The sequence below is a fragment of the Corvus cornix genome, chromosome 2, assembly GCF_000738735.6.
Source record: "Corvus cornix cornix isolate S_Up_H32 chromosome 2, ASM73873v5, whole genome shotgun sequence".
NCBI classification, from domain to species: domain Eukaryota; kingdom Metazoa; phylum Chordata; class Aves; order Passeriformes; family Corvidae; genus Corvus; species Corvus cornix.
The window spans coordinates 135,491,719-135,514,852 of record NC_046333.1 but is presented as its reverse complement, the minus strand read 5'-3'; the positions used below and the strand labels follow the sequence as shown (position 1 = coordinate 135,514,852).

General features: G+C 41.0%; 1 protein-coding gene and 1 non-coding gene across 6 annotated transcripts in view; one reads left to right on the top strand and one right to left on the bottom strand.

Annotated features, from left to right (window-relative positions):
- Nucleotides 1-23,134, bottom strand: part of OXR1 (oxidation resistance 1) — a 276,024-nt gene that overhangs the window by 210,225 nt on the left and 42,665 nt on the right. The gene's annotated exons all lie outside the window — the stretch shown is intronic.
- Nucleotides 6,553-6,635, top strand: TRNAL-CAG. Its single transcript has one exon. It is a non-coding gene; the product is annotated as a tRNA-Leu (tRNA).

Genomic DNA, 23,134 nt, shown 5'->3' with positions numbered 1-23,134 from the left:
GAGCTTCAGACCTTTAATCAGGGATTCCAGAACAAAACCCAACCTGCTTAAAAAGTCTTCAAAATCTTCACCCATAAAAGTTTATATAAATTCTCTAAGTGGATAGCCCTGGGTTAATTGCTAACGCAATTATACCCTGTTTGTACTGACCAGATATTAAAGTTGTGGCAGCACACAGGTTCAACTCACACACATCAGTCTGTGTCTAACCTACAGTGCCCTTGGGGCACACGCTACACTTACAAGGCCAGATTCCACTATGTGGTTGTTTTTCATGGCTACTGGCTCCAAAATTAGCCAAGCCCCAAACTGACCAATTTCTGCAGGCAGAGTTACAAGCTTTCCTGGCCTTTAGGCTTCACCAATTACTGATGCTCCTCATGGACCTTCTTCCTGCTCTGCACTGCAGATGTTTGTGCAGCACAGAGGCTCTGAGGCACACAATAAATTGGTACCTTCTGCCTGTTATATCTGCAAGAAGCAAAACACTAAGGAGTTTAGCAGACATTTATGCTCCCCAAAATAGCCAGGACTGATTCACATTTACCCTGACTCACATAAGTTATCACAATCACATTACTTTCAGCAAAAACATCAGTTAAAAGGAATTTGTGTCAGGGCCACAAGCAAAGAACTATTCCATTACAGCATGCCTGTGCTGGGAAGTTGTTAACATCTTCAGCAATTCCCTTAGGAAATGTCAACAGTGGCACCACAAAAAAGCAAGCATATTTGTTTGTCTAAATATTAAGAAGAGCCTGAAACAGTTTCTAAAATGTCAACAAGAAACCCACACTCAAAACCAGCATGATTTCTTTTTGTTGCAAACATAAACAGTTCTTATGTTAGTTTGGAAAGCAGTTGATGGGCAGTCAGCCTGGGTACCAGAGTGAAGCAGATATTCCTCTTCACAGTATGCAAGAAATATACTAATCATGCAAATAGAAAGCCTTCTGAGGGAAAGAAAAAAGATACTATGTCTCTTTGGGATAAGAAAAGTAAACATGTAAATATCATGCTTTTAGAAAAAGAGGGACGTCTAAGGGATGGCTTATATTTGGCAGCTGCTGTGTTACTGTTTTCTGTACACAGTGAAGGGTGAACTATCTTGCACTTAATGTATTGCTTATTTCTTTTACATACTGCATAATACAGTCACAAGACTGTAGTATTGACAACTGCACTAACAAAACTCACTTTCCAAATATACAACACTCTTAAGAAACCTTCTACATTTTATAATACACTAATCGTTATTAAATATTTTAGTGTTCATATTACATAATATATACATCATTGTTATTTCTCATTATCTTTACTGTGGGACAATTAGCAGTGCTGAACTCACTGGTTGAACTCTTCTTCTTATTGCAAATAGGCCCATATAAAATCAGCTGGAGATTTGTTCCCTCTGTCCTCTACACCTCAGAAACAGCATTCACCTGTGTACCAGAGAGCAAGTGGCTGCAGATCCCACACATTCCACCTGGGGAGGAGAGAAAGGCTGCAGTGTTCAAAAGCAGGTGTCAAGCACAACTAATATCCAGTACCAACAGGCCTGGGATTTACTGTTTCCATAGAATTTTAGTATGTAGGAAGTGGCTTTATGACATGGAAATAGAAGCCAAGCCACTGTCAGGTACTGTCCTTTATTCAAAGCTTGTTTATACCCTGCAAAATATCTGGAAGAGACAATCCCCTCCAACACTCTAGATAATCCCACATGGTTCTCCTTTTTCTAGCTAGCACGAGGCAAGCCCTTCTTGAGCTCCCCCTTCACTAAATCCTCTGTTAGCTACATCCAGCTCTCCACAGCCCGGTCTACCAGCCAATACCTATTTAGCCCTGTTTAAGCTAAAACTTCTCTACCATGTCTCAGCCTTCCTGGAAATGGACAAGAGAGGACACAGGGCCTCCATCACAGGTTATATGATAAACTGCTTTTGTCACTGGTTTTTCCACTTGAGAGTCTGGGAAACACAACATCATCTGATTAATTTAACATAAATAATTGACAAGCTACCTTCCAGTTCAATAGTTTGTTTGCTATTGCCTTTATAAATAAGGACAGAACTTTAATAGAGTATAAATGTGCAGTTGTGCTTCAAATATTTGAGTAACTTGCTATATAAAAATAAAGTCACCATTAACAATAAAATATAGTTATTCTGTCCCTATGAGTTTCCATGCTTATCACATCTCCAATGACTTACAGGTTCTTTTCTTTTTTCACTTTTCCTAACAAGCACAAGGATATTTTTCATTGCTGAACACTTGAGCTGGAAGCTGAAAGTCAGGTTAGATGCTTACTCATCAATTAGTAATTAGGATTTTGCAGGTCAAGTTCTGCCCCAGCATCAGCTGTCAAGTTACCTTTTACTGCAGCCATGTTAAACACAACCCCCCATCCACACCTTGTACTGACAATCACAAGTGTAACTACTTCCATCCATGGGGGTTGATGGTTACTGGACAGGAAGAGGACAGGCTGGGAACAGAACTGAGCTCAGCTCTTCACCTCAATGCATTCTAGTGAAAACAGTCAAGAAATCCACTGACTACGTTCACAGATTTAATGCCTTACCTTAAGCAGGAACAAAAGCCCACACCCATGACTTTTGTGAACAGCAGACATGAAACATAAAGACACAAAGGCAGTTCTATCTTTCTGTTTTGAGGAACTCCTCAATTTCACTTGGAATTAAAAGTATTAAGAAAAAAAAGTTATTCCAACTCAACAGGTAGCAATCACACAGCAATGAGTTCTCCAGCTGGTACTCATGCTCCTGATGAAATAGTGATTTGTGAGGAAAGAAGAGCTGAAACTCGGCATCCATATCAAGGGGATAGAAGGAACCTTCCCTCCCCTGCCACACACACAGATGCTTTATCTCTCCTGGATCATGCTGGTAACATATGCTCCTGAGGCATTTTCTGTTACTATCACAGACAGTGCAGACATACTATGCCAGCCTTCTCAAGTATTCCTGATCTCCTACAAACACCACAGGGTTCCACACATTTAATCTGCTTTATATCTTCAAAAGGAAGATATTATTGGGGAATTTAAAGGCATGTACTTAATTCAAAGGAGGTTTATGAAAATTCTTGCTTATAAGGTGTTTTGAGGATGAGTTATCTAATAAGGAAGACCCATTAAACTGAGTAAGATGATTCTCAACATACATTGAATAGAGCAAGATGATTACTTTTTTTCTTAGCTGTGTCCCTCAGATCTCCAAATCCCACTGGAAGAGAGGGAATATGCCCAGGAAAAAGCCTCTCTTACTATTCCTGCCTGTGACCACAACATGACCTAAAGTTCTGCTGCAAAGACAGCTGGCATCTGAGACAACACGGTCCTCATGCAGAGCAGTCTTGTTTCCAGCTTACAATCTGTTTCTGCTGCTGAAGTAAATATATTTTGAATATAAATGAGTGAGTCTGGTCCCTAAAGGTTACAGGGGGCAGGAAGAGAGCATAGAGCTTCCCACATTCTTGGCAATGTTTTGAGTCTATGCAACTCTTTATATTTCTCTTTGTGCAACCAAAAAAGGCCTGACAACAGGATTAGAGATATCTGTAAAGTCAAGCACATTTGCTTTTGCAGAACTAGGGGCAAAATGTGAAGTTATAAGAATATTGAAAAGACATCATTATTTGAAGTCAAGTCTCTATTTAACCAGATTTAATGTCACTATCACCCATATAACATGCTCCACTTTCTCTTTGGAAGGAGGTGCATTGATCCCACTGGATAAAGTCATTCTTTTTGAATTAGTAAGTATTCCTTTCAGGGCCCCAGGGAGAACCCTGAAATATAAGGAAGAAAGCAATTCTATTCAAAGAAAGAACAGCACAAAAGATGCTCTCACTTTTTGAGAAGCTTTACTTAAAGCAGGACAGAAACCCAAAATGTCCAAGGAAGGGCTACCGAGTAACAGGAGGGATAGCAAAGGTAGGAGAGAGGCCTTTCATGTCAAGGGATGTCGTGATGCCTTTTATCTCGAGTACTGGAGATACTGGATCCAGCATTTAAATACATCAACTGGTGCTGTACACTGACAGCAGTGTAAACCACTGATTAGGTTAGGCACCACATAAAGCAAATATGAGAGACTATCAACAATGGTACCTTTGCCAAAGAGTTTGTTCTTCACCTGCTATCATCAGAACATGTACTCAGGAACCTGTAGAGCAAATCCCTTTGACAGATAATACCAATGCACTTTACAAACCAGGGACTTTCTTTTTAATGGATAAGGAACATATCTGCTGGAGCCCATCAACATCCTGCAACAGTACAACCTTCTGCCTCAAGTGTGATGGACAGGCAGCTACGTAAGTCTGTGCCAAAGTGTTTGGGCATACATATCTCTTTTTAAATATGACATTTTTATGGAGGTTTTCAGTTCACTTACTAGAGCTCAATTCAGTCCGTACGGCAACTGCATACCAAGTACCACTACATTTTGACCAGCAATTCATCCAGATCTGCAGATTTTTAGGGAACACCCTGAGCATTAGATCTGTAGTTAACGAAGTCCTGGGCCAAAAAAGGCCCACTGTTAAGAGTAGGCTTGAGCAGATTCTTCACCAAGGTCATTGTATGTTTGGTATGCACTTAGTTATGCTTTTCTGTGTGATCTGCCAGTCTGGAAGCCAATGGGTACCATTATCTTTATGACAGACTTGATTTAAATTAAGACCTATTGAGTGAATTTCCCAGCAATTCATGACATATTCAGTCAGCTTTACATCATCAATGTGTATGGAAGTAGGGAACACAAGGTTGTGGAGCTGCTGGCTGAAGACCCAGACAGCTATGTGCTGACAGCAGAAAGAGAGTAGGCTGCAACTGCTGTTCATTCTGGAGTTACTACACCATGAGTAGACTTTGATGGTCAAACTTCTGCCATCTGTATTTCTGCTTATTGGACTCTGCCCATCTTGCTATATACCAAAGCTGGAATAAGTCTACTTCTGTTCAGTCCACCAGCTATTGTTTAGAAAAAACCAACCAACCAATCAAACAAACAGCACCACTTTGGCTAAGACTCTTATTTCGGCATATATAAACATGGTTTGTGACCTTTCCAAGACCCTGTTTCTATAGAATTTAAATATATTACTAATTCTAAATATGAGAAAATTGCACCTTCCAGTAAGTCAACCAAGACTGCTGAAGTGCATTACAGTGTGACTTCTGACTCCCAACATAACAAGAAGCGTAACATTTCCAGTATGTTGCAGGAATATTGGTTACACAGGCTAGTCTTTTCTTTCTGTTAGGCCTCAGACAAGACTGCTTGTTGTCCTGGAATGAGTACAAGGATAAAAGCGTAAAGGTTTAGGGTGCGTTACACCATATCCAAAATATAGCATTAATACTCTCAATTCACAAGTGTTCTTACATAAAATTGTTCAAAATTATGGCACACAGTTGTAGAATCAAAAGAGTTTAGGTTTGAGGGGACCTTTAGCACTTACCTGCTCAAAAGTCTTGCTCAAAGCAAAGTCAGCTTTGAAGATAGATTTGGCTCTGAAGTCAGGAAAAGAGAGCCTTGTCCAGTCAATTCTTGTGTGTCTCCAAGGAAGGACATGGCCAGTAGGTCAAGACAAGTCATTATTTCCCTCAGCTCAGCACCCATGAGACACCAAAGTACCGGGCCCAGCACTTTTGGCTCCCCAGTGCAAGACAGACATTGACAAACTGGAGCCAGAATAATTGGTTTCTCCATACTGAAGCAACAATTTTCCTCCAATACCAGTATCAGATAAAACCAGTACTAATTCTTGGCCAATCTCCTAGGGACTGTAGCCTTTTTTTTCATTGGAAAATATTGCTTCTTAAGGTTCTAAGGAATATTTTGGGGCCAGAGATTCATTTGCCATTTCTGATAGTCTGGTTGTGTCATTTCAAATTTTTTTTTTCTATTAAGTTTACATTCCAAACAGAGACACTGTACTTTAACCTGATGCTTCCAAACAAGAACAACTCTTTCCTTTCATACGACTTTCACTCCCAAATGCTGACCAAATTTGTATATTTAGAGGTTCCTAGATTCAGTTTTCAAGCACATGAATTCTTTTGAAAAAATCCCGCAGCAAGAAGACATGCAATTTGTTTCAATGTCACAGCCCCCTTTTAAATATCAGAGAACTCTTACCATGAATAACTTGTACATATCTCAGGGGGATTTTCATAGACATTACAGGAAACAAATCAGCCTTAAGCAATGTCGTTGTGAAACATACTGCATATCACATTTTTATTAATTTCTGTACAGCTTCAAATGTCTGCTTCATGGCATATGTAATATATGTGCAACAGTACCTGCTTCTGTCTCAACACACTAACACTCACTCACGGAATTGAACAGCTACGTGTATAAATAAACATCAGTTATTACGGTTACCAGAGAGTCAACACAAAATACGTTTTCATTTGGAATGTTTTTTAACACCCACTGTGTACAGGAAAACAATATTGCATCACTAAAAATATCTACAAATAGACAATGACGGGGCAGTGACAGCGCCCCCACGTGTGTCAGGATGGCCGAGCGGTCTAAGGCGCTGCGTTCAGGTCGCAGTCTCCCCTGGAGGCGTGGGTTCGAATCCCACTTCTGACATTCTTATTTTGGGGCTGCGGCTGAGGATTTTGGCTTTGTGTACTTCGGGATAAAAAGAGGCTGAGGAAAAACATCATCGCACTCCACTGCTTCCTGAGGAGGGAAAGGGGAGATGCTGATCTCATCCTCCAGGTGTCGGCTGACAGGAGGTGCAGGAATAGTTCAAAGCTGTGTCAGGAGAGGTGCGGCAGAACACTAGGAATCCCTGCTTTACTGAGAGGGTGATCAAAAACTGCAATAGGCTTCCCAGAGAGGTGAGGAGTGCCCCAAACCTGTCACTGATTTAGAGGCTTTTGGACTACGCGCTTAAAAACTTACTTTAACATTTTGTCAGCCCTGAATTTGTCAGGCAGTTGATGATCACTGCAGGTCCCTGACAAATGAACTTTCTATTCTATCCTAAAATTAAAAAATGGTGTCTTAAAACAAAATGGAAGATCTAATTGTTTCGGCCTAAAGCAGACAGCAATTCACAGTGCAACCCCCAAAATCTGGTGGGATTTCGCTTGCTCCCCAGTGTGGATACAAAAATGCTGCTAGCAAGGATTTTCTTGCTATTTTCTAAGTCCGTGAGAGACTTTTCTCTCTCACAGAAGAGGTAGCAGAGTTATGTAAAAACCAAACACCTGCAGCCTTGAAAAGTCTTGTTTATAGCATAGTAGAAAAATATTTTGACAATGGATGTTTTAGGATTTTAGTCAATCACCCCAAGGGGTGGCTGGTCCTTTGTCCAATTCGACTATGAAGAAAAAAGTCTATAAAAGAGTTTGTAAAATAAATCAATCAATCTTGCTGCACAGTTCCTGCCTGCTGGATCTTCTCTCCTCCTCCTCCCTATGGCTGCGGGACATGGTGATATACCCTAGGGCATTCTTTCTTTTTATTATTTTTTTTAATACCCCAGCACCATGCCTGCACTAGCCCTCCACCTTCCTTCCCTGCACTAGCTCTGATGCTGGATGCCAGGCCAGGCACCTCACTGGTGCAGTGAGAAACGTTACTGCCCCAAGATGGGCTTCTGCAGCTCTAGGGAGTGGCACCCACCTACCAGGCAATCACCCACAGGATTCTGGCACTTGCTTAAGTGGCAGGAGAAGGGGAATGAGCACGAGAGGGAGAAAGCAAAACCTCCCTCTCTCCCTCTTTTGCCAGAGGTGAGTTATTCTGCCTCCAGATGTTTTCTAAAACTACAGCTTCCAACTCAATGCTAGATGCTTTTTTCTTACTTTTAACTTGGTCTCCAGAATACTCTGGATATTGCTTTGTGTTCTTGATTTGTAAAAATTTAAAAACCTCTCAAAAGCAGATACGAATTGGTAAACTAATTAAATTTTCATGTTATGTATTTAGAGTTAAATACATATTAAGTGAAATTCTAGAATACAAAGTATTTCTGAGAAGCAAGATCACAAGAAACAGTCACAAGAACATTCTTCCCATGAATGAAGTAGAAGACTAGAAATTTTAGTTAATTTTAAATATCCAGCACTGCAAACACTCAGCATACATATGATAATGACCTCTGTAAATACATAACACTAGATCATTATAAATGAGCAGCTAAAATAGGTGAATCAATGAATTGTTCCAGGGGAAGGAACAAACTGAGGTAGTGTTTTAATTATGTGATACTAACACAAACTCTGACAAAGGTAACTAATTCCTTCCACCTGCAAACACTATTAAACAGTCCTTGAGTAGAGTGCTTACCTGCACAAAATACTTCTCTACCACACCTAGTGTACAGAAGATATATATCTGCTTTTCTCCAGGACTTAACCTATGGGGGGGTGTTAACCCATACATTCTTACTCGGCAAGCAGCACTACAGGCTGTCAACATACACAGGGATTCTTTCATCTCCTGAACTGTTAAAGTGTTTAATTCCACATTCCTGACAGCAATTCTACCAGTACTGGAATTCTGAAAGCAGCACATTTGCCTGCTTTGAACACACAGCAAGTCCAGCATGTCTGGATCTGCCAAACAACAAAATCAGTAAGAAGCCACCTAAAGCAGTAACCCTGAACTCTGGAGTTGCAGGATGCAGAGCTGGCTGGTTGTCCTGTGGGATCCATTTTGGATGAACCCTGAAATCAACATCATTAAGTCCCACCAACAAAATTTACAGTAGTAGTATATTATCTACCTTATAGAGGCATCAAATCAATATTAATAGTAGTAATTTGATCTAAACTAAGAGTGTAGACGCTTCCCAAAGTTTGAAGGAAAAAATATAACTGAGGTAGAGATATACATAGATATACATATAAACCATTAAATAATTATATGTGACAAGATAACCAGCAACTTTGAGGTCTTGAACCTCCTTAGCTTCATTTCAATTATAACATGAATACTGAGATCATATAATTTAGAACAGATGTATCTATAGTATGAAATGGTTTAAGTATCCTAGAAAACTACTAATGAGAAGATTACTAAATAATTATGCATTCAAATACCTATTCAGGACTGCAGCTTTTTTCTACAATCCCTTCCTGATCCTACTTTAATTCCCACTGAGAGGCCTGCATGGAGGGCAGAGAGAGAGAGAGAACTACACAGAGCTTCAGCCACCATTCAGGATAAGAAAAGCCCCAACTCCAGTGGCAGTTCACAAGTTGCTTCAGTGGTCCTAGGATTCATCCCATGATGCAGGTCATCTGTGAAACAGCAGCAACATTACAGATGCATAGAGCCACAGGATAAAAACTCTGCAGCCAAGAATTCTTCATAGCTTGTAGTTAACAGTATTTCCCTTCTTGTAACACATTGTAATGGGTAAATTATATATGCAAATAAGATTTAATTTGGATTTTCAATATAATCACAAAATAAAACATAATATTCTTCCAAGCCAACTCTTCCATAATTACAGACTGTAAGAATGAATAAAACTAAAGAGGGAGAGGGAGGGTTAAATCCTAGGCCATCATAAACAACAGAGATCATAGGACTTCATCAAGAAATCTTTGTGTAAAGTTCAATTCCTTGTTCTCAAGCAGATCATTTCTCCTGGATTAAAGGCCTGAATGGAACAAAATAATCTGTCAAATCCTTCATTAATGTTAGGTACGTAACAGCCACTTTTACAGATATGCACCAAATTGCAGCAAAACACACAGAAACTGACAGAACTGACAGAAACGAATTCTGTGGAGACAAGTCTCTTCCTATAAATTTGCTTTCAGAAACGTTCACAAGATGGACTGGACAGAATTTAGAGAGGCATTTGAGGGGAAGAAAAACAAGTACTTAAAAAAATCTGATTATCAGCATGTATGCTTGGTATTTCATAATCACATGCTGATATCTGCACTCTTTTATACACAAGCTGTTTAGTGAGGCTCAGAAACTCTTCACATGAATATGTTCAGCTCTGTGGGCAATTTAAAACTAAAAGAATCATATTGGCTACACAAGATCTTCAGACTTAAATAAATTTCATTATTAAAGGAAGCAAATGATCAGCCTTTTCTGAGATTGAAACTGCATACATCTTAGCCATTGCTAGTCACAAGGATTGAGACCCAAACTCTCATCATTTGCATGTGCTGTGAATATTTCCTGTGAGAATATGTCACAAGGTGAGAAGTACAGAAAAACAAAGAGCTCAGAATTTTTTTCTCTCCATGGCATGGTGCAAGAGGCAGAGCCTGTGGTTAATAAGATTCAGAGAATGGCAAATTTTTTCTTTTTTCCTCTCTTTCTCTCTCTTTTTATTCTTTTTTTAAGAAAGGGACTATACACATTTCAAACAAATATATTTCAGGGTGCCAATGCAAACAGGAGATAAAACAGAAAGCAAAAGGAAACAGAAAGCAAAACAGAAAGCTGTTGTGCTTTACCAAAGGCCAGTTTCCTTTAAGGAGGCCTCTATGAAACACAACCTTTAAATTAATAAGGAATAAGGATTCCCTTGCAGCTCCAGCCAGAGCTGTACACATGAGCAGAGCCCTTATTGACCAGAAGGGGAAAGAACAGAGGCAGAGCTCACACTCTGTGTGAAATCCCCTTGAAGGGGTTTCAGGGGAATAGATGATTTTATGGGCAAATTGGGACTCTACCATTACCACTACTGTACCACCCTACCTGTGAGCATATTGCCACATAGAACTTATTCCTTCAGATAAAATTTTTTTCTCGCAAACAAATGGTTATCAGCAAACCTGCCTCATCCTGGTTTTAGGAATGTTGCCCACGGACTAGGGGAGAATACAGCATGGCAGAGATCATCTCATATGCTCATCACAAAGCGTAATAGATACCCAGATCTGATCTGATCTTGCCACTCAGCATGAGTCACTGAATAACTGAAATAGATAGAAACTACTTCCAGTATTTCTCTCCTGACACCAAAGCTACACATCACTTTGAAAATACTTAGATGAAGTTCAGACAAGTATATGCTAAGTATGTGGACACTGAGGGAGTTTTGAGATATCTCATTACTTCTACTGCTCATTAGTGGATAGGACAGTATATTTCCAACACTTTGTGGTTTTCAAAGGTTTTTTCTAAAACAGAAGTAAAAAGAATAATCAGGATACCACAGCTCACCTGCTTCCTTTGTCATTGAAGCAAGCCTACAACGACAGTTCAAAGCATGTCTGAATTTGCGTTTATCTTACAGAGAAACAATCCATTACCAGCCGCTAATGATCTTTTTTTGCCCTAATGAATCTTCCCTGAAAGGAGTCTACCTGGGGGTCCATGCTGTTCACAGCTATTAAAACATGAAAGTTGGACTAACTCTGTTAAGAACATTGATGGTAAACTCTGATGTCAAGTAAATGTCAGCTTTATGAACTGGAATCAATTCAGACAACACAAGTCAGTCATTGTATTAAAGACAATGCATGCAGCAGCTCTTCTCTCAGTAGAGAGATGGGTCCTGGATGTCTACTGGCAAAGCTCTTACTGCAGAGAGGCAGGTCCAAAGGGCAGTTTTGACATGAGAAAACACAGGTGCCTGGAAAGTGAAAGTAACACACAGTTGTTTCTGATAACCTAGAGACCCTTGTGACAGCACAGGCAAAAAGCTTTCTGCCACAAGCCAAGCTTGCATCTGGATCTCCGATAGGCAGGCATGCTCTGAATACAGCACAGCTTGTTATTCTTTGTGCTGCTAGTGCTCTTCATAAAAATTATTGGAAAAAACAGTACTTTTTGGTAGGCATGCCTGTCCTTAAGCCAGTCTTACTCCATCTGCAAAAGTCACATTCCTCTTTTAAAGGTAATGCTGTCTTTTTACTGTCAGTCAAACCACTAGTAGTTTACTCTTAGAAATAGTAACCCTGATCTCAGAGTGGTAATGTCACACTCATGTTTAACTGAAATGAACCTATTTTCCTGCTCCTTCAGTGCTAGTGCTAGGCTCTGGCAGCTCCCACTCTCTCCAGCACAGCACAGCACAGCACAGCATTAGTTGGATGGTCCCCATTGCTGCTGCACAGCTACAGAGACTTCTCCCCAAAGCACCCAGGATCTTCAATGTTTCCTCAAAGAGGAGGGCCCACCAGCCTTACCTCATACAACTGATAAGAAAACAAAACGTCATGCAAAATCTCAGTGTCAGGAGGACTCACCCTGGGTTGCCCTGCCTGGATTACAGGGGTAGCTGCATTGCTTTATCCTCCTCACCTAAATATTCTGTCCTCCATAATTAGACTTAGTCCTTATCTGCAGTCTAGCCCAATATCCTCTTAACACATGCAAGAAATCCATGCTGGATCAGACCAGTGGTCAGCCCAGCTCAGCATCCTCCGGGAGGGTGGCCAAAACCAGCCCTGAGACAGAAATCAATACAGACAGTGGTAAACAGCAGGACAAACACTAGGACAAAGCTTCATTGCTTCCAGAAATTCAGGCTTCAGAGGTTTCTTATCATAAAGGTATTTCTTTGTTTCATAACCTGCAAGAAGGTCACTGGGGATGGTGGGGCTCCTTGGGATCCTCCCCTGCTCAGAGCCAGCTCAGCTGTAGCAGATTGCTCAGGGCCACAGCCAGTTTTGATTGTCTGCCAGGACAGAGAACATACAATCTTGTGGCAAACTCTTTGTGTTTAACCACCTTCCCATTAAAAATGGGGTTTTGGGCCATTTTCTGAAATTTTTAGCATTCACATGCTGCTGCAAAAAATTCCAGATCCTGCCTGTGCACTGCCTGAGGAACTGTGTGCAAGCCAGTGTATGGGGTAAGGGCAATGTTCCTCACATCTTCCTACACTCTGTACAGGACCACTGCTCTACCTTAATGTGAAGCGATGATCCTATAAAGGTTTTAAGACCACAGCAAAGGTTTTAAGACCACAGCATTCATTACTTTAGTTTGAATACTCTGAGATACTTAATTTTTCTGGTTTCTGGGCTTTCCCTATGTTTTTCATAAGGATTCCTGTCTTTGTCATGAGCTGTGGAAGCATCCAGCATTGATCCATAATACCCAGAGAAACAAGATCATTCTATTTACAACTAATTTATCATAATAAGTGCCAAACTATTCTCATATCTCACACTAATAAAAGTCAGGCAAAATGCAACAATTCACCAAAAGGTAAATAACCTTTTAATGGCATCTTCAGTTCTTGGAACTACTCTCATAGCTTTTTTGCTCTTATTGTGCATCTGTTGCATTTGTTTCTCCCCTTGCCAGGAGACTCCCCATCTGCTATATACATTTGAAAGTATAGAGGCTAAGAAGGAAGCGTTACCTATTTCAGTCTTCAGACTCACATTTTCATAACAATATGAGGAATAGAGAAAGAATAGAATCATAGAATGATTTGAGTTGGAAGGGTCATCTAATTCCAATTCCCCTGCCATGGGCAGGGACAATTCCCACTAGACCTAGTACTTCAAAGTCCCATTTGGCCTGGCCTTGAACACTTCCAAACACCACAACTTCTCTGGGCAACCTGTTCCATGGAATTTCTTTTAATATCTAATCTAAACCTACCCTCTTGCAGTTTAAATACATTACCCCTTGTTCTACCACTATACATCCTTGTAAAAAGTCCCTCTCCAGCTCTTCCATAGGCCTTCTTTAGGTGCTGAAAGGTGCTATGAGGTCTCCCTGGAGCCTTCTCTTTTCCAGCTCTTCCTCAGCTCTCTCAGCTTGACTTCACAGGAGAGGTGTTCCAGCCCTCTGACCATCTTTTTTTCTCTCCTCTGGACTTGCTCCAACAGGTTCATTTCCTTCTAGTGTTGGGGACCCCAGGGCTGGACACAGCATTCCAGGTGGGATCTCACCAGAGCAGAGCAGAGGAGCAGAATCCCCTCCCTTGCCCTGCTGCCCACACTGCTTTTGATGTAGCTCAGGACACATTTGGCTTTCTGAGCTGCGAGCACACATTGTCAGCACATCTTAAGCTATCAATCCACCAACACCCCCAAATCCTCTTCCTCAGGGCTGCTCTCAATCCATCCTCTGCCCAGGAGGATGCCCCAACCATTGTGCAGGACCTTGTACTTGGCCTTGTTGAACTTCATGAGGTTTGCATGGGCCCACTTCTCAAGCCTGTCCATGTCCTTCTGGATGGCATCCCTTCCCTCTAGTGTGTCAACCACAACAACATAGCTTGGTGTCATTGCCAAACTTGGCAAGGGTGCCTTCAATCCCCCTGCATGTCACCAGCAAAGGTGTTAAACAGCAGCAGTCCAATATTGACCCCTGAAAATGCCACTTGTCACTGCTCTGCACTTGGATATTGAGCTCTTGACAGGAAATTTTTGAGTTTGACCAACCAACCAGTTCCTTATCCACCAAGTGATGCACCCATCAAATCCACGTCTCTCCAGCTTAGAGTCAAAGGATGTCATGTGGGACAGTGTCAAATGCTTTGCACAAGTCCCAGTAGATGACATCAGTTTTTCTTCCCTTATCTACCAACATTGTAACACCATCACAGAAGGCCACCAAATTTTTCAGGCATGATTTGCTCTTAGTCAAACTGTGTGGTCTGTCAACAATCACATCCTTATTTTCCATGTGCCTCAGCACAGTTTGTAGGAGAATCTGCTCCATGATCTTGCCAGACACAGAGTTGAGACTGACTGGCCTGTAGTTCCTCAGACCTTTTTCTATTTTCCTTTTTAAAACTAGGGGTTGTGTTTCCCCCTTTCTGGTCAGTGGGAACCAGACCACCATGACTTCTCAAGTATGATGGATAATGGCTTAGAAACTCCTCTGAGAATTCCCTTAGGACCCACAGATGCATCTCATTAGGTCCCATGGACTTGTGTGCATCTTCATGTTCCTTAGATGCTCTCGAACCTGATCTCCTTCAGTCTGTGGTTCTCCATTCTCCCAGTTCCTGCCTTTGCTTTCTGCAACTTGGGCAGTGTGGCAGGAGCACTCGTTGGTGAAGACTGAGACAAAAAAGGCATTGGATACCTCAGCCTTTTCCATAGCCCAGGCAGCAAGGTCTCTCATTTCCTTCTGGAGAGGGCCCGCAAATTCCCCAGTCTGTCTTTTATTATGGATTTTCCTATAGAAGCTTTCCTTGTTGCCCTTCAAGTTCCTGACTAGATTTTATTCTATCAGGGTTTTAGTTTTCACAGCTTGATCCCTGATTGCCTAGACAATTTCTCTGTATTCCTCCCAAGCTACCTATCCTTTTTTCCACACTTTTTTTGAGTCTTAGCCTACCCAGGAGCTTCTTGTTCATCCACACAGACCTCCTGAAATTATTGCCTGATTTCCTTTTTTCTGGGATGCATCTGTCCTGAGTTTGAAGGTGATCTTTGAATATCAACCAGTTTTCTTGGTCTCCTCTTACCTAAGGGTCTTTATTCCATGGTACTCTACCAAGAAGAGTACCTCAAGAGGGACAAGGTCTGCTTTCCTGAAGTCCAGGGTAGTGAGATTGCTGTGCACTCTCCCTGCTGCCCTAAGAGTATTGAATTCCACCATTTCATGGTCACTGGAGACAAGGCTGCCCTTGAGCTTCACATTCCCCACCAGCCTCTCTTTGTTGGTGAGAACAAGTCCAGCACAGCCCCTCTCCTTGCTGGCTCCTCTATCCCTTGGAGAAGGAAGTTACCATCAATGCTTTCCAGGAACATCCTAGATTGTTTATGCCCTGTGAAGTTGTCCCTCCAACTGATATCAGGGTAGTTGAGGCCAGGGCTTGTAAGAATATGAGGCTGATCCTATCTATCTATAGAGGGCATCACCTACTCGGTCTTCCTGTTTGGGTGGCCTGTAGCAGACCCTATAATGTCACCTGTCACCTTTAGTCCTGACCCATAAGCCACTGGTCAGCTCTTCATCCATCCCAGAGCACCATGCACAGCTCGTCATTGACATAAAGGGTGATGCCCCCTCATCTTCCCTGCCTGTCCTTCCTACGGAGCATGTATCCTTCCATTCCAACACCCGTCACAGGAGTCATCCCGTCACATCTCTGTGATGTTAGGAAATCAGACACAGAATTCTGTGTTCAGCAAATAACCTTGTCCATGTTAAGAAACAAACAAAAAAAAAAGGCGTTTTGGGAATGGGGAAAGTTTCCATCTGATTGTACAGTTCACAGAAGAACATGCATTTAAATTAAGGTGTCATACAGAGCAACAAGAATTCACCATGACAAGGCTTAAGTGTTGTTCTTTCACTGTGGTTATTTAATACAAAGAATATCTCAGAGCTACATTACAGATGGAAGATCAAACAGGGACAAAAGCTAAGACTGTGTGGTCACCTCTAGCCCCTCATGGAGTTTGTTGCACAGTTTTGGACGGGGTGTTGAGAAACCTCCATTTCTTCTGGAAAAACATTTAGTGAATAATAAAGCAGGTTTCTACCTTGGCTGAAAGATGAGTAAAAGGGTGGAAAGCATGCTGTACTAAGGCCTTAAAAAGATTACATGGATTAAGGCAAATACAATATGACATAACAAACCCTGTACCAAAAAAAGGGTTGTGCCCTTTGAGCTTTGCTGTAATGCAGATAGAACAATAAATTATATACCAAACATTATCCAAAATAAATCATGGACCATATCTAGTGGTAAATGAATTATCCCTGCTCCTCAGAACTTCTCTTTGTCATAAAGAGCCATCTCTCTAGATAGTCTGAATAGAACTGAGTGCATTTTTCTTCCAGTAACAGTGAGAATGAGGTTAGAGCTAAAGAGCTAAAACTCCCGTGTGATAAGTTGAATTTCAACAGCTAGAATTTTAATATGGCTACCTAGTTATAAAATATTTGCTATAAAATTATACTTGTGAATTTTTGGATGTTTGCAAGCTTAGAAACTGTTACAGAAAGGACAAATTAAAAATACTGGCTGTAGGCAAACCAGTTTCCAGTGTTCTTCTAATAATTGAAATTAGGGAGCTTAATGGAATCCAGCATATAGATTAGTTTCACAATGTCTACTCCTCTAACTTGTACTACCATGACATCTTACAACAAATATGGGGAAAATGGGCTAGATCTACAGAATAACCTTATGGTCTTCCCTTCAGACTGATTTCTTGTCCTTTCTGACAATATTTAGGAAATATTTTCCAGTTAATTTAAAGCCATTTAGTGCTCCCACCAAATTACTCCTCAATGACGCTGGCGCAGGTACACTTTCTTTTTCCCAAATGCCTTTGATTTCTTCTCTGCACACACAGACATGCACTTAATTAAAACATTGAAGTGGCATTAGTTAGACACATAAGGCATACCAAGTTGCTCTTAGGCTTCCTGCCAGAAAGCCAGCGGTGCTGATGCTTTCCTTCATTTACTTTAAAGTGTCAGCAAAACAGGCAATTTATGGCCACATAAATATGGAGCCAACAGCCCATGACCACCATCTGCAGCAATATAGCACAGACACAGACAGTGAGTTGGTCCCATTCCCTGGGACTGATTCATGCTGCTGAACACAGAATCAGAACACACTTTACCGAAGTGTCTTCTGTAACACCATAATAAAATACATCACCAGTATGAGTGTTTAAAAAGGTTTCAGGGAGCAACATAAAAAAATGCCATTAGCAAAACATGGGACTTGTGCAGATATTTATTATTCACCATGCTGAAAATTTAACCTGGGGATTTGATACACATACAAGCAGGATGCAGACATATCACATTGTGAAATGAGGTTTGGTTTTTATCAGGATATTAGGATTTTTGTCAGGAAATAAAGAACAGGGAGAAAAGCCATTTGCTTTGATACAGTGTTGTGCTTGTGGGCAGGGATTTACAAAAGCATCCAAAAAAAGGGAGACAGCTGAGAAATCATGTGATTGCTAGAAGCAACTGAAAAAGTCTGTAAGACACAGCAACTGCTTTCATTATATGGTACCAGTTCTGCTTCAGAAGGCTTCAGAGATGTATCTGGCAAGCTAATCCTGAGAGAAAATGTTTTTCTGACCACCAGTGTAGCTATTCTTACATATGAAAATGCAGCAGAGGTTGGATGATGCCACTTAGCTCTGTTAGGTGCTGATTGTCATATGTGTGCTTTTCACATTGAGGTTGGAATTCAACTAGAGTGGTTTCAAATTGAGAGTAAGTTTCACATGTAGCAGCAATAATAATTCTCTAATCTACAGACTTCATTTCCTAAAAATGAGAGAAATGTTATTAAGCTATTTTTGCAGCCAGAATCTAGCAGGAGCAGCTCTGCTAAGACTAGATACATACCACTAACAGGAGATATCTGCAGGGTACTGAGGCCCAAACTCAGCATGAAATCTGAGCATGAGGAAAAGTTCAACCCTGCCTGGGAAACTATTTCATGCTTTCCTGTGCCTGAAGAAATGACTGAATTGGGGCATGAGTGCCTTCAGCTGACTTCATCATTCAGCAAGACTGACCTTCAGTTTATACCTTGGCATATTTTTTTTCCAAATGCACTTTTTAAAAAGAAAAACAAAACATTTTCCTCATCCTGCATGCTCTTGGTAAAGAGCGTTATTAGAAAGCCCATGTGAAATCCAAACTTCTAGAATAAAAGCAAAAGAATTCCACTGATTATGGAAATGTAGCAGTTTGCCCTTCAGCAACTTGAACAGGTGTAGTGGTTTGGTCCAAAATACTCACTACTGTTTACCTTCTGTGAGATAAGAATTAGGAGAAACGCAAAGCAGGCACAAAACTTGAAAGAATATAAAGAAGTTTATTAACAGACCTAAAAGAAGAGAAAAAAAAATCATACCACACCTTCAGAACACTTCTCCTCCCCCCCACTTTTCTCCCTTCTCCCACTGACAATATAAAAAGACAAGCCTTGAGATGTTCAGTCTGTTTACCACTTCCATAATAACTTTGTTTGGTCCATTTAGAAAGAGGAATCTCTCTTGCCCATGCTATGAAAACATTATCGCAACGAGACAGCCGCCCGGGTTGGTTCTCTGCTCGCATATGAGTCCCTTCCCCCAACTTGCAGCTTTTCCCACAACTGCTTTTGAGGGTCCACTCTTGAAGTTTTTTGGGGTACAATTTTAAGGTTGAGCCATTCAGAAACAAAAGTTCTCTTCACCCATCTTTGGGAGAATTTCATCTCTAAGAACAGAGGCCCTTCTCCTTCCCTGGGAGCAAAGGGTCTTCCTCATCTTCATCTTTAGGACTATCTCTGGGAGCATCTCTAGGAACTGAGGTTTCTCCTTTCCCATTTGGAGCAAAAGTCCTCATCTGGTCCATCTCTCCCTGTCCAAACTTCTCATGAAATTACAGTTGCGTCAGCATCTGCCTACCTCAGCACAGGTGCTTTTGCTTACGAGTTGAACACTCCACCCCCCATATCTTCATGAAATTACAACGGGTACTCTGATACATCATAGCTTCACAACAGAATTTCAGCTTTAAGCATCTCCTCTTTCTTCTCCCTCAGGTTTTCAGCTCTTCACAGCACTAAAAGGGTTAATCTCACCTAGGCCTTGCAGCTGGAATTTTGCTTATCACTGTTGGTCACATGATCTTTTCTGGACAGTGATGCAGCTTCAGCTGAATCTTGGCCGCACTGGAGAGGAGGAGCTGAGCCGCTCCAGCTGCAATATAGCAGGGCTGGGGGGGGGGGGGAGGGGGGGGCCGTGGGTGGAACAGGGTCCATCGGCTCCAGGATGGCCGTGGCCCGGCCCAGCCTGGCCCGAGCAGGGCCTGGGCTGGGCCCGCTGGCCCCCACACGGGGCCCGTAGCCACCTGTCCCAGCACTGGAAATGAGAGAGAGCTGTGTGTGTGGGGGGGGGGGTTGTCTATTCTTAATTGTGGATCACAGAGGCGGTCACAATTTTAGGTGGCTTAAAGAATTGTCCATATTCAAACTGGCCAGCTGATAGGTTCTATCAGGTCACAGAGGAAGCTGTAAGCACCCCTTTGCAAGAACATCACTTCCGGGACTATGCTTGCTAACCCATGACAACAGGATGTAACAAGGAAACACACCCCTGTATAGTGAAAAGCCCAGCCACACACACAGTATATCTTAAGGTCTTGCTTAAAAATTCTGTGCCTCCTGAATCTGCTAAGCATAAGGGATCTGGGACCACAACAAGAAAGGTGTCTGCAGTTTTGCTTACACATTTATTGTTTGAGATCAACTGAGAAACAAATAAACACTTTTTATTCCACTGCAAAGAAAACAAGCAAGCAAAAAACAATCCTGTCACTGAGATGTTAGGTCCTCTTTATATTATCAAGTGCCAGCCTTTGAAAGCTTCTTCCTTTTGAAAAAGGAATTTGTGGTATTAAAGGTTATAGCTGAAGTGCAAGTGCAATCCTATAATTAAATAATCTGAGGCAAATAATCAGACACTTCTACAGAAACTCCAAGATATAGCAAATAAACACATTAGCATAATTAAATAATTCTCAGTGTTGGACCTACAGCATGAAGTTGGTGTAGAAATGGAGACTACTTTCTCTAACAAAATATATATGCCAAGTTAGCTGGTTAGCTCATGTAAATGCCTTTAAAAGGCTCTACATGAGGCAGAGCAGAGTCTTATTGTGAAATAGGCTTCTGTAAAAATAAAATTGAGAACATATTCACAGATTAGAAAAATTTAAACAGATTTAGATTTCTTTCATATTTTCATTTCTAAAAGCATACAATATATTCAGGTATTAATTCACATTTTCTAATCACGATGCAGTTGCTTAAAGAAAATTTTCTAAAGCTGCTCACCATTGCATAAAAATTTTGTGACTTTATTTGTATGTATAGGAAGCCAAATTTTTATTAGATGGATTATTAAACTAAGAATATGTGTTTTCTATCTTTTGTTATATATACAGTCATTTTATTGGAGCTTAAGCTTCAGCATATGAACACTGATTGGGCTTTTTACATTGTACTGAGTTGGACTGGGATGCAGTTAATTTTCTTCACAGCAGACCGTACAGTGTTGTGTTCTGAATTTGTGATTAAAAAACTGTTGATAACACATCAGTGTTTTGGCTACTGCTTACACAGTGTCAAGTACTTCTCTGTTCCCCACTCTGTACCCCTGTCTGTATCTGTTACACACTGTGTTGCCCATGTACATCTGCATTCTAGACTGTGACTGTTCTGGTTGAATAAAATCCAAGTTTCACAGGTGCCTTATCATTTCACATTAGTCAGCCTCCAGATCCTCAAGCAATAAAAAAGTGCAAGAAATTAGAAGTTCATATTTTGGAGTTGGTAGTAAACTTTTAAAGAGTCCATATAAATAGATATTATTTTGCAGTTCACTGCCGTAACTAAGTTCATCAAGAAAGTTAATTCTGTAACAGAGAAGAAGAAACAAAGTATGTTACAGCTTCATTCAAGCAGTGTCAGTTCCAATTGAAAAGCAAAAGGAAGGGGATGATGAGCACCATGTGAATTTAGGTCAAACTAGATAATTATTTTTGTACACTTAAAAATCCCAAAGAAAAACTTTGGCATATGCTCTTAGTGTTCAGTAATGGACAGAGCTTTGTGGGCATCCACTGGCCATGCTTTAGTACCTGGCAGGAGTATAAGAACAAACAGCAATAGTCCAGGACTAATGCCAATTAAAAACATGAAATTTAGAAACCATGTGTAGATATAGTCTCTCTGCAACTAAGAGAAAAGAAGAAAGTAGGCTTATATTATCTTAAAAATAATCTTTTCTTGAAAACACTACAGTCTGTTCATATCAGGAGTTTATAAATAAATATTATTTCCTTAACTTTCTAATCAAAACCAGATATGAGGAAGTCAGTAACTGTCAGAGACTAAAAAGCTGTTGTGTCTTTCCAAATGACACCATCCTATTTGATGATGATGATGACAAATCATACTATTTGTCCAGTTTACCTATTATCTAAGTTTATAAACATACTAATATGATTAGACACTGGAAGAAAGGTTTGTTTTCTAATTATCACAGGACTCAAATTGCTGCTGACAGACCTGGCCTAAGAAAATTGACTACAGCTTTCCAGGATGGCTGACTGGAATACAATTTGGAAAGAAAACTATTTGCCTCCAGAAACAACTGCTGTGTTATGAAACTCTTGGACCCCTGGCCAAGACTGACCTGGCCATCCATCACGAAGCACCAAACCAGCCATCAGCACCTAGCAGAAGCTACCAGCTGCATTGGCCACAGTGTCTCAGGCTAGAATCACACCCTATAAACAAAAGGCTCTCCACAAAGAAGAGTACAGTAAAATAAAGGCCGAATTCCTATCAGGGTGATCAGGGTCCCTAGAAATCAGTTCCTTTTTTTTTTCTTTTTCTTTCTTTCTCTCTCCAAAATACTTTGAATTAAACCTGGTAACACTAGCCCTCAACAGCCTAAGTGCTGGCAGCAGATCACAGATCACACAAGAGCCACGCCCTTAGCTCTATGGAGCTTCCTGAGGTTCAAACCAAAGGAGGAGAAGGAGGCACCATACTTATTCCAGGAGACAGAGTTGGATGTGGCAGCTAACTTCTCATTAGCCAGAGGTACTAGTGGTAGACTGCAATTCACAGGACCAACGTGGTATTCTCTGCAAGACCAATTCAAACATATACCATCTGCAAGGCTCTTCAATGAAGGGAAAAATGGATGCAGCTCCAGGAATGGAACAATATCACACATAAACTTGAAATGTCCTTATACTGCTCACATCCTGCTTCTCACAATTGCTTCCTTCAGTCTGCTAAACTCATTTAGGGACCAAATGACTTGACTCTGAGGGCTGGATTTGTCACTTAGGCTATCTTTTGAAGCAGTCCATTCTAGGCTAGAGAAGGAAAAGAAAACTGAGCATGCCACGCAGAAGAAATACTCTCCAGCTGCATGGACACAGTTAAAACGAGCTATACAACATGAGGTTTCCAAGCTGCAGAACATAAATGACCACAGATAAGAGTACCCCTGAATATCATGAAAATAGTGGTAGGCAGACAGTCAGATCAACCTTGTAGATCCTGGGGATGCACTGATTTGGGGCCCATCTTTGCAAAACATCTTCCACACATAAAGTTGGTTCCCACAAAGTAAAAATCCCTTCTCTAAAGTAATTTAAATACTTTAGCCTTCCACATGAGGAGAATG